This window comes from Octodon degus, unplaced genomic scaffold (genome assembly GCF_000260255.1).
Source record: "Octodon degus isolate 3935 unplaced genomic scaffold, OctDeg1.0 scaffold00142, whole genome shotgun sequence".
Classification (NCBI taxonomy): Eukaryota; Metazoa; Chordata; class Mammalia; order Rodentia; family Octodontidae; genus Octodon; species Octodon degus.
Genome location: NW_004524718.1, coordinates 5,307,893 through 5,320,385, shown reverse-complemented (window position 1 = coordinate 5,320,385; position 12,493 = coordinate 5,307,893).

Here is a 12,493-nt window from a genome sequence, read left to right as displayed (position 1 = left end):
TGGACATTCATCTGTATTCCTTTTTTTGTATAGTTCCGTCATTTAAAAATTATAGGTGTGTTAACTCAGCAACATATTCTAAAAGAGTCCAGTAATCTGTAATAGTATTGGACCTTCCTCTTGACTGGCAGTGTAGAAATTGTTGCCCTGAGTCCCCTACAGCTCAACATAACACCATGGCTTTACTTCTTATACATCATTTTTATACTTTTCTGCTGGATGGTGAAGACTAAGGTAAAGCAAGACCTATGCAACAAGAGTTGTAGCTTTTGGATCTGATGAGGTCAGTAAAATACCCTCAGGATTTATCCAGAGATCTTGTACCTCAGATTGTAGATCCTTTTTCAGTCTCAGTCATGTGGATGAGTCACGGCCGTTGCTTGGCCAATGTGCTCTCTGTGAAAGCCTAAGAGAATGTTTTATCTCCATATTACTCTCCTTAGGCACACTCTACATCATCGATCACTTTCCTCTTTGGCCCATAATCTCCTTGATCAGAAAAATTGGGATACTACTGAGTTATGTGATGTTACAGTACAAGTTCTCATATGTCCTGAGTCTTAATTAACCTTGGAAGGTTAGGGCCAAATGTTGGCTTTCTTTGTGCCCCTCCTTTTTCTCTAATTTTGGTCTGCAAACTTAGGTTTTTAACCCACCAGAAGAGAAGCTTATTGTTATTTCCATAAAACCTAGTCTAGCAAGCTTAACCTCACTCTCTGTCTGAATATCAAACATCTTAGGCATAACATGGAACAGGTGTTTTTCGTCAAATATTGATATGTTGAACTTTGCGTACCCACAGAATATGATGAAACAACATTTAAAAAATTAAAATATATTTTAAAAACAGGCATAAAGAATTATATAATTCTTATGTTTACACATAAGTCCAAAAATCTAATCATATACAACCCTGAAGCAGGACAGTCCCATAACATTCTCTTCATGTCCCTTGCCTTCATTCACCACCCCTTTTATTGAACAATCATCTACCTGAGAGACAACATAGCAGCAACTGGCATTTCATGACAAGCTGACTGTATTCAGAAGACCAGAATGACAGGTACTCCAAGCATGAACCAGTATTATAAATTGCCATCTTCAGTGCAGTTGCTTAGTTCACAGGTGTCAGTATGTATAGCTAGTCAGGGTGAGAATTATTCCAATTAACTGCTAGATACAAAAATCTTCTGAAGGTTCCCAGGATCATTGTCTTACCATCTTCTTTACGTAACTTTATGGTTGCTACTGTCATGTTTCCTAGCTTTTCTCTTTGTTCTCTTTTCATTTTCTAGTCCTCAAGTTCTTGCTTTCCTTTTAGTTGTATTATACCTTTCTGTTTGTATTTTTTCTTTTGAGTTCTTATGCTAGGGAAACCAAATGATATTTACACAAGTGCATCTGATTTATTTCATTTATGAGTATATCTTCAAGTAGCATCCACTTCAATATAAAGGATTTTAGTTTATCATTCTTTATAGCTGAGCAATACACAATTATATAAAAAATACCACATCTTTTTCATTCATTCCTCAGGTGATGGGCATCTTGGTTGTTTCCAAGATTTGGCTATCACAAATTGTGCTGATATAAACATCGGCAACATATATTAATATGGTATGATGTTTTCAGATCCTCCGGGAAAATTCCCAGTGGAGGAATACCTGGCTTAAATGGGATTTCCAATCCAAGTTTTCTAAGGAGTCTCCACACTGATTTCCATAATGGTTTCACCAGTCTACGTTCCCACCAGCAGTGGAGAATGGTTCCATTTTCTGCACAGCCTCTCCAACATTTTTTGTTGGTTGATTTCTTTATGATAGTTATTCTTTCTGGGGTGAGATGATATCCCAATTTTGTTTTAATTTTGAATTTCATGAATGGCTAGTAATGTGGAGCATTTTTTGATATATTTATTTGCTTCTTTAATTTCATCCTCTGAGAAGTGTGTGTTCATCTCAGATGCCCATTTCTGGACTGGCTCTTCAAATTTTGGTGCCCTAGTGTTTCTTAGTACTTTATAAATTCTAGAGAGCAGACCTTTGTCTGAGTACTTATTTGTCATGATATTTTCCAAATTTGTGGGTTGTCTTTTCACTTTGTTGGTAATTTCTTTTGCCATACAAGAACTTCTCAGTAAGAGTAGGTCCCAGTTGTTAATTCTTTCAAGTGTTTCCTGTGCGATTTGATTTTTCATCATGAACTCTTTGCCTAGGCCTATGTCCTCAAGAGTTCCTACCTTATCTTCCAGGAGATTTAGTGTCTCTGTTTTAATGTTTATATGTTTAATCCATTTTGACTTTAGCTTAGTGCATGGTGATAGACCTGGATCAAGTTTTATTTTTCAGTATGTAGACAGCTAGTTTTTTTCCAGCATCATTTGTTAAAGAGGCTATCTTTCTTCCAGTGAGTATGTTTCACCTTTTTGTCAAAGATAAGTTGGCTGAGTGTGTTTGCAGGGGATTCGTCACCTTCTAATCCATTCCATTGATCCTCAGGTCTATTTTTTTGTCTGTACCATGCTGATTTTACCACAGTATCCTTGTAGTATAATTTTAAGTTAGGAATTGTAATGCCTCCTGCTTCATGTTTATTGCCCAGGAGTGCCTTTGCTATTCTAGGTGTTTTCTGGTCCCACTTAAATTTTAGGAATGGTTTCTCTAGGTCGGTGAGGTATATCAGTGGTAGTCTGATAGAGACTGCATTAAATCTGTACAGAAATTTTGACCTATTACCATCTTTACAATGTTTCTTCTTCCTATCCAGGAGCATGGAATATCTTTCCATTTTCCAAAATCCTCTATAATCTCTTTTTTAAGAGTACAGTAATTTTCCTTGAAAAGATCTTTGACTTCTTTGGTTAGATTAAATCCAAGTTATGTCATTTTCCTCGGTGATATTGTAAAAGGTATTGTTTCTATAAATTCCCTCTCAGTGTGTTTGTTATCTGTGTAAAGGAATGCTTTTGACTTTTGGGTATTGATTTTATAACCTGCTATGCTACTGAATTTCTGTATTAATTTTATCAGCTTCTTGGTGGTGTTTTTAGGTCTTCCATGTAAAGTATCATGTCATTTTCAAGTAATGATAATTTAACTTCTTGTTTACCTATTCTTTTTTTATTTTTTTATTTTATTTGTGTGTGTGTGTGTGTGTGTGTGTGTGTGTGTGTGTGTATCCAGCTCACCAGGGGACAGGGCTAGCTGGCATGTGGTGCTGGGGGATTGAACCATGGTCCCTGTGCTTCGCTAAGCTTGTTCTAAGTAGGTGCTTTAGACCACTGAGCCATCTCACCAGCCCCTGTTTACCTATTCTTATTACTTTTATTTCTTTCTCTTTTCTAATGGCTGTGGGTAATGTTTCCAGAACTATATTTAATAGGAGTGGTGATAGAGGACATCCTTGTCTTGTACCAGTTGTAAGAGTAAAAGATTTCAGTTTTTCCCCCTTTAGAATTATGTTAGCCGTTGGGTTTTCATAAATGGCTTTTACGAGATTGAAATAGAGGCCATCTATTCCAATTTTCTGTGGGTCTTTGATCATTAATGATTGTTTAACTTTTTCAAAGGCTTTTTCTGCATCAATTGAGATGATCATTTTTTTTTTTTTTTACTATTTGCTCTATTGACATAGTGTATTACAATTATAGATTTTCAAATATTGAACCATTCTTTCATCTCTGGGATGAATCCAACCTGGTCATGGTGTATGATCTTCTTGATGATTTGCTGTATTCTATTTAGTAGAATTTTGTTGAGAATTTTTGCATCTATGTGGATGAGGGAGATTGGCCTGTAGTTCTCTTTCTTAGTTTCATTTTTCCCTGGTTTTGGGATCAGTATAATACTTGCCTCCAGGAATGATTTTAGGAGCATTGCTTCCTTTTCAATTTCATTGAAAAATTTGAGGAGACATTTCTTTGTCTGTAGGTTTTTAATGACATCTCGTATTTCATTGTCTGTTATTGGGCTATTGAAAGTGATTATATCTTGCTGATTCAGCTTTGGTAATTTGTACCTTTCTAGGAATCTGTCCATTTCTTCTGTGTCTTCTATTCTGTGAGAGTAAAGATTCTTAAAGTAGCTATTGATAATCTTCTGAATTTCCACCGGTTCTGTGGTAATTACACCCTTATCATTGGTTGTATTTGAATTTTTTCTTTCCTCCTTTTGATGAGGTTATCTAGGGGCTTATTGATTTTATTAAATCTTTCAAAGAACCACCTTTTTGTTTCGTTAGTTTTTGAACTGTGTTCTTCTTCTGATTTGCACTAATTTCAGCTCTAATCTTTATGATTTCTTCACGTCTTTGAGCTCTTGGTTTGGTTTGCTATTCCTTTTCTAGATATTGGATATGTAGCATTTTGTTGCTTATTTGTTCCCATTCTGTTTTCCTAATGTGTGAGTTCACAGCTATGAATTTCCCTCTGAGAACTGCTTTCCTCGTATCCCATAAATTCTGGTAAGTTGTTCTTCAATATTCATTGAGTTGTAGATAGTGTTGAATTTCTTCTTTAATTTTATCTATGACCCCTTGGTTGTTAAGTAGGGTGACATTTAATTTCCATGCAGTTAGGGATTTTTTCTGGTTGCTTTGGTCATTTATTTCCAGTTTCATTGCACTGTGATCAGAGAATATGCATGGGATAATTTCTGTTTTCTTGCATATACTTATGCATGACCTGTGGACCATTATGTGGTTGATTTTTGAAAATGACCCATGTGCTGCTGAGAAAAATGTGTATTCAGCTGTGTTTAGGTAGAACACTGTCTATATCCACCAAGTCCATATGTTTCAAGTTCTGGTTCATTTCTGTTATTTCTTTGCTAAGTTTTTGTCTGGTTGACCTGTCTTTTTGGGATAAGGGGATGTTTAGTTCTCCTGTTAAGATTGTGGTATTGGATATTAGATTTTTCATGTCCATTAAGATTTGCTTTATATAGTTGGGTGCTCTCATGGTTATTGCATATATTTTAATGAGTGTTACCTCTCTCTAATGAATTTTTCCCCTAACCAGTATGCAGTGGCCTACTTCATTTCGCTTGATTATTCTTGGTTTGAAGTTGAGACTGTCTGAGAATAGGATTGCTACCCCTGCTTTTTCCTGAGGTGCTGGGCATTTAGTATAGTTTTCTATCCTTTGACTTTCAGCCTATGTATGTCTTTTGGGTTAAATGTGTTTCTTGTATACAGAATATCATTGAGTTTTGTTTTCTAATCCACTGTGCTAGTCTATTTCTCTTAATTGGTGATTTGAGTGCATTTACATTGATGGTTAGAATTGAGATGTATTGACTTAGGATTGATATGTTATCTACCTGTTGTCATTTACTCCTTTTTCTCCTATTTTAATTCTTTGCCCTATTGAGTTGGTTGCATTTCATCTCATTCGTGGAGTTCTGGTCATTTTGGTCCCTTTCTAGAACATCATTGAGGAGCGTGTGTAGGGTTGGCTTTGTCATCATGAAATTCTTTAGTTGTTCTTTGTCTTGAAAGTATTTCACTTCTCTATAGAACTTGAAACAGAGTTTTGCTGAGTATAGTAGTCTGGGCTGGAATTTGTTTTCATAGAGGACGTGAAGTACTCTGCTCCATGCTCTTTTTGCCTTCATGCTTTTGAAGGAAAGTCAGCCATAATTCTGATGAGTTTTCCTTTGAATGTGATCTGCTTCTTTTCTCTAGCAGCTTTCAGTAAATTATTCTTGAGCTGAATTTCTGGGATCTTGACTATTATATGTTGTTGTGTTTTTAACTTGGTTGAGTTTACTTGGTGTTCTGTATGCTTTGGTTACCTGAATGTCAGATTGTTTCCTCAATTTAGGACGTTTTCTGCTATTACTTCTGCCTATATTGTTTTTTAACATCCCTTGTACTGACTCCTTCTTTCTCATTGATACCTATTAGTCTCACATTGTTCATCTTTGCATCGTCTTGCAAGTTATGAGTTTTTTCCCCTGCATCCTAGTTGTTTTTAAGAGATCTTTTCTTACCTTTTCACTAGCTGCACCAGCGTCTTCAAGATCTGAAACTCTGTCTTCACTTTCAATTAAATGGTTTTGCAAGCTTCTGACTGAGATTTTAATTTCCTCTATGTCTCTTTGACTGCTTCATGTGATGTATTTCTTTCTTGTATTACTCATTCAAGGAATCCGTTTTTTTTTTGTAATCTTCTCTATTTTTTAAAATCAATTTCTTCCTTAGAAGCATTTATTAATTCTTTTACTACAGTGTTTTTTTTTCAGATTAGGTTTCCTCCCTATGTTTCTGTAGTTGGTACTTCACTTCAGATGCTATGAGTTCCAAGAATTCCTTTCTTATTTCAGAAAATTCTGCTCTGAGTTCCTCTATAACTTTCTGCTGTTGCTTATTTACTATAGACACTATTAATTCATACATTTGATCTGATCTAGTAGAAAAGAATTCAGCTCTGAGTTCCTCTATGACTTTCTGCTGTTGCTTATTTACTATTGACGCTATTAATTCATACATTTCAGCTCAACTAGTGTCATCTGCATTTGTTCTGTGTGGGCACTTCGTTTCCTCCATATGTTTCTGCATTTGATTCTCTACTGCAAATGCTATTAATTCAGGGATTTCTTTCTTCATTTCCGATCTGAGTACCTCTACACCTTTCTGCAGTTGTTTCCTTTTTTCAGAAGCTGTTGATTCATTGATTTCAGCTGTGTTATTCACAATTTGTTCTGTGCTAGTGTCCTCTACACTTGTTATAGGTGGGCATGGGGTCTGAAATTGCATTTTGCTTCTTCTTGTTGCCATTTTGTGTAGCACTGTCTTCTGACCTTTGTTGTAGAGCTTTGGTGCAGTTATAACCTTAGCATTTACTGAAATTTGGGTGCCCATCTACAAAGTTTGGATTTATCCTGCTGTGCCTAGCTTGGGTCTGGCTGCTGTGCTCAGCTCCTTCCTCCTGCTGCCCTTGGTAGTGATCCTGTTTTGCCTCTCTGTCAAGATGTTCTGCTCCTGGACTAGCTGGGTGGATTTGTCCCCTATACTCTCTGTAGGGATTGCAGCTGCATGGTTTCACCTTAGGCCTGTAGTCCAGGCCTGAGCTGAGTCTGGAGGTGACAAGGTAGAATAGGGGGAGAGGAAGCTCTCCCACACACTCACTGGGCCTGGGCTAGGCCTGGATATGGGTGTCCCCAGAATGTGGCAGAAATTCTCACTGGGCAGGCGGGTTTGTGGGGTTCTGCAGAGTGGTGTGGTGGCCCAACAGGTGGAAGGGAGTCTCACCCATCTGTGCCTGGGCTTGGACCTCCAGGTCCCATCAGCACAGGGTAGCAGGAAGCTCTCCCTACACTCACTGGTCCTGGGCTAGGTCTGGATCTGGGGGTCCCCAGAATGTGGCAGAAATTCTGACTCAGCAGGTGGGGTGGGTTGTGCTGTGGAGTGTTGAGGTGGGTCCCAAGGGGGTGGAAGAGGGTCTCACCCCCGCTGCGCCTGGGCTTGGACCTGCAGGTCAATGACCCACTCTTAATTGCAGTTTTTCACATTGAATTACACATTCCAGATTCAGCCAGCCCCCCAAAGCCCTACAACCACATAAGGCTTTGAGGGACTTCTAGACACAAACCATAAAACTGGTTAAACAGACAGTCTAAATCCAACATGAGGGACTAAATTATCAACACAGAATGCTGAAAACTGATTCTCCCTTGGGAAAAATGGCTCATGTGTGTGTGTTTGTGTGTGTGTGTGTGCCTAAAGGTCTATTACTAATAAGCTATCTCATCAAATGCCCAAACACAATGCAGAGATACATTCTGGGTATCTGATGCTCTGTAGTAAGGGAGAAAATGGAGTTTTTCTTTAAACATTGTCTTCATGAGCTATAATTCCGGTGGACTTGGAGGTGGTCTCCTATTTTTGATAATGATGCATCTTCAGACATTACAGAAATTTTTGTAAACTGCTTTAAATCAGTTCTATGTTGGGATTTTGGAACAGAGGTGGTAGTTACTGAAACCTTAGGTCACTATTGAATGTCCAACAAGGAGGAGGGTTGGACATCATGTTGGGCTGATGGTGCCCCAGAATATTGTTTGGTGCCAGTCCAGTCTCTGTAGGAAAATGCAGAATGTGAGGATAAGGTCTATGGGTCTAGAGTGCTACCTGTGACTTTTGGTTTCAAATTTCAGGGAAAAATATATTCAGGAATTTTTTTTTAAAGGAAAAAGTGGAAAGACAATAATTCCTGCCTAACAGGTTTGTTATGAAAATTGATTAGATGAATGTACCTAGAAAACCAAAGATAGTGCTTGTTACAAAGCAGCACTCAGAACAATTACACAGGAGAAACAAAGAATAGAAAATCTATAAGGAGTTGATGACTTTGTCTCCATAAGTACCTAGAAACACAACTTGGATTATTTGCCATTTTACTGAACATTGTAACAATCAGTTATTATTGATTGTCTAATGGAGAGTAAATGCCATTTTTTTTATCCTAATTTGCTAGAGTTGAACATTTGTTTCTGTATTTCCAGGCAGATATTTTTTCTATTTGAGGCACTTTCTTATTATTTTCTTGGCTAGTAGTTTTATCAAACTGGGTTTTTTGATCACAAAGCCTCAGACTATAAATCCTGGGTGCTGCTGCCTTGGCCTTTGCATTCAGTCAGCCCCCCCGATTTCAGTTTTGCCTTCATAATAACTCTCCCATCAATTCCTTCCTCTCTATCTTCACTTCTATTTATTCAATATCATCCAGAATAATTCCCAATAAGCTGTGCATGCTTAAGACCCAGACAGAAGTAGGTTTTATGAGCTTGTATTCACTTGGGAGCAAACAGGGCTGTGCCCAGGAAAAACTCACAGTAGTAATGCTTGGCTGTGGTACTCCATACTTCTGACTGGTGCCACACATCTGAAAAGAAAATCCCCTGTGAATTCAGTATTACTGAATGGCTCTCACTCAGTGTCATGGTGAAGGTAAACATGTCAGACTTGTCTATAAATTTCTCTAAAATAGACAACCTGATCCATAAAGATAGATTATATAACTACTTTCCTGCTGCTGCAGTTTAGCCATGATAGGATAACCAAAACATTACAAGAGTAATGTCAAGACTGCTGTCTTTGCTATCTGAGTTAGGTGTATATATTGTTACAAATAATTTAATGAAATCACAGCATCCTTGCACTTCATTCTCAGATTTGGAGCTTTTGATTTCTTCACTGTGATTTTAGAGAAAATTAAATTATTTTCCCTCACAGCTTTTGATTATATTCATGCAGACATTTAATTTATTAATGGATATTAATAGATAAGTAATTTATACTGTAAAAACAAATGAATTTGTAAAATAACTTTATAATAACAAATATGCTTTTTCAAATTTTCAGTCTTCTACTCTGCATAGGCAGCTATACATTTCTAACTGAGAATGACTGCTTGTATGCATGACTGTTTTAAGTGCATGTTCTCAGGAGTCAGACAGATGTAAATTTAAATAACAGCTTCAGTTGCCAATGTTACAATTCTTTAAGTGTTTAAGCTCATTACCTACTTCACTACTTATTGTGGGGTTTTTTTAGCAAATAACATGTAAAATTCTTAGAAGCTATTGCCTCAAAAACCACAGTTATCAGTTCACCTAAGCCTTTCCTTTTTTCAGATCAGAGGTATCATGGTTGGGCTAAAATCCAAAGTGCCTAATTCCCTATATGCTAGTGGAGGTTGCTCTCAGAGCAGGACAGCTTAGCTGATATTAGTTTAATCATTTCTTTTCCTCATTGTCTCATAGATATTCACTTTCCTCAGCATTAGTATTTGTGCAAAATCAGTAACAAAAATATCTCTACATTTACATATATCCTCTCTGCCTCTCCCCCTCCCTATCCCTCCCTCCCTCTATCCTTTCTCCTTCCTCTCTCTTTGTCATTCATATATATATATATATATATATACACACACACACACATATATTCCTTGATGATAGTCATTCTTTCTGCAGTAAGATGGAATCTATTTATCTATATATAGATAGATCTATATATCTATATCTATGTCTATTTCTTTATCTATATCTATTTCTATATCTATATATATCTAGCATTGAAATGACTGTTGCTTGGTGTAATGTGAACATATCAAAAGTTTTATTGTTCCCCAGGAACATACTAAAGATGAGACAGTATGTATGATCTGTTCTAGGTACAGGCAGTAAAAGCAGAATAAGACAGAAATAAAAGCACATTTTATTATTTTTTTATATTTTTCTCTGTCTTTTTGTTTTTGATTTTATAATTTTAATGTGCACTAGTACATATTTGCAGTATGTAATAATTATATTCATTGGTGAGTATTGGCAGAGGTATATAGAATATCTCAACTCTTTAAAATCTTTTATTCCCCTGCATCTGTTCTCTCCTTATCTCTTGATCTCTCTTCTACTAAAAAAAAAGATCTCCCTACTTCCTATTATCTAGCTCTTATTTTACTCTATATTTTGACTTTCTCAGAAGAGAAACCATGATACTGTTAAAATTCTGTGTCTGATTTATTTTACTTCGCATGGCCTCAAGGTGCATCAATTTACTACCAATCATTAGGTTTATTTTTCTTACAGAAGAATAGTATTTCCTTGTGCACAATTTTCTTTATTGATTCATCTGTTGGTGGACATATAGGATGGGTCTAAGATTTGGCTGCTACAATAAATATGGGTATACAAGTATTACTGAAATATGAAGTCTTCACAACTTTTAGAAAGATGCCTACAAAGGTAATAGCTGAGTCATCTGGGATTGCTAGATTTATTTCTTGTGAGAAATTGCCATATTGATTGTGGTCATATTTGTCTACACTGCCACCAGCAACAAAGAAAAGTTCCTTTTTCTCCATATCCTCACCAGAATTTATTATTTGATTTCTTGATGATAGTCATTCTTTCTGGCATAGGATGGAATCTGTATTGCCTTAATTTGAATTTTTCTAATAGCCAGTGGTGTTGAACATTTTAAAAATGTATTAATTGATGAATTGTTTTTCTAAGAAGCATGTATTCATTTCAGTTTTCCATTTTGTGTTGTCTTGAAGTTTGGATATTTAATTCTCTTGAGATTTTTATATGCTCTCTATTATTAATCCTCTGTTTAAGTGCCTTAGATACTTTGTAGTCACTGGGAGAAAATACTTGATACCCACAAATTAAAGAAAGATTTCATTTGTCTCTCAGTTTGCAAGTATTTCTGACCATAATAAACTGGTTGTAATGTAGGAAAGAACAGAAGTGGGGACATGTTAAAGGAAGAAAAACCTTCCTGCCTTTGTTTTTGGCAGGTAGGAAGAGGAGAGATTGAAGGGAGGAGGAGTGATATATAATGTTTCAGGACACTCCAACAGTGGCCCACATCTTTGTGCCAGGCTTTACCTCCCAACACCACACCCAGATATAAACCTATCACTGGATTGATGCAATATGTCACACCTATGATCCAATCACCTCCCAAGAGCCCCTGTTTTGAGTGCATGAGACTTTGGGAGACATCTATAAGCTTTAACACCAAGGTATAGTTGGCAAATTTGTTTTCTCATTCTGTGAGTTCTTTCTTTCCTCTGTTGGTTGTTTCTGTTGCTGTACAGAAGCTTCATATCTTGACATGACCTAATTCATTGGTTGCTGGTATTATTTCTAAGACTATTGCAGTTCTGTTCGGAATGCATTTTTTAAAATGAATTAATGTTGGGTTTTCTCAAAGGTCTTTCATGTTTCTATGGATATTCATGTACTTTTGGCCTTGCTTCTGTCAATGTGATGAATTACATAATTTTGTTGATTTACGCATGCTGAACCATATTGACATCCCTGGAATATAGCCTATTGGTCTGCATGTATGATTTTTTGATGATTTGTTATATTCTTGTTACCAGTAGAGGCTCGTTGCATCTATGTCATCAAAAAGATTGGTTTGTAGTTCTTCAATTATTTGGTTGGGTTCCTTTCTGGCTTTGAGATCATGGTTAGAATGGCTTCCAGGAATGATTTAGGGAGTACTTGTTCCATTTCAATCTCACAAAGAGTTTGAATGGTAGTGGTATTAGATTTTTCCCTGAAGTTTTTGTGGAGTTTGGCAGTGAATCCATCATGACATGGGCTTTTCTTAGTAGATGGGATTTTTAATTCCACTTGAATTTAATTGCTTCTTATTGGATTATTCATGGGTTTTAAGTCTTGTTTCAGTTTTGGAAAACTCATATATATCTAAGAATTTACTAGTGTCTTCTGAATTCCCCATTTTTTTGTCATATATATGATGTGTGTGCAATTGCTAATAATCTGTATTTCATGAGTGACTGTTGTGATTTCATTTTTTTGTATTTTTAGTTGGATTGCTTTTTGTAAGAGTGCTTAAGGGTTTGTGTAGTTTTCATTTTCTTTTGCAGAATCAGCGCATTAATTCATTCATTCCTTGATTTTTCTTGTCTCAATTTCATTAATTTTTGCTCTGACCTCTATAATTTTCTTTCTTG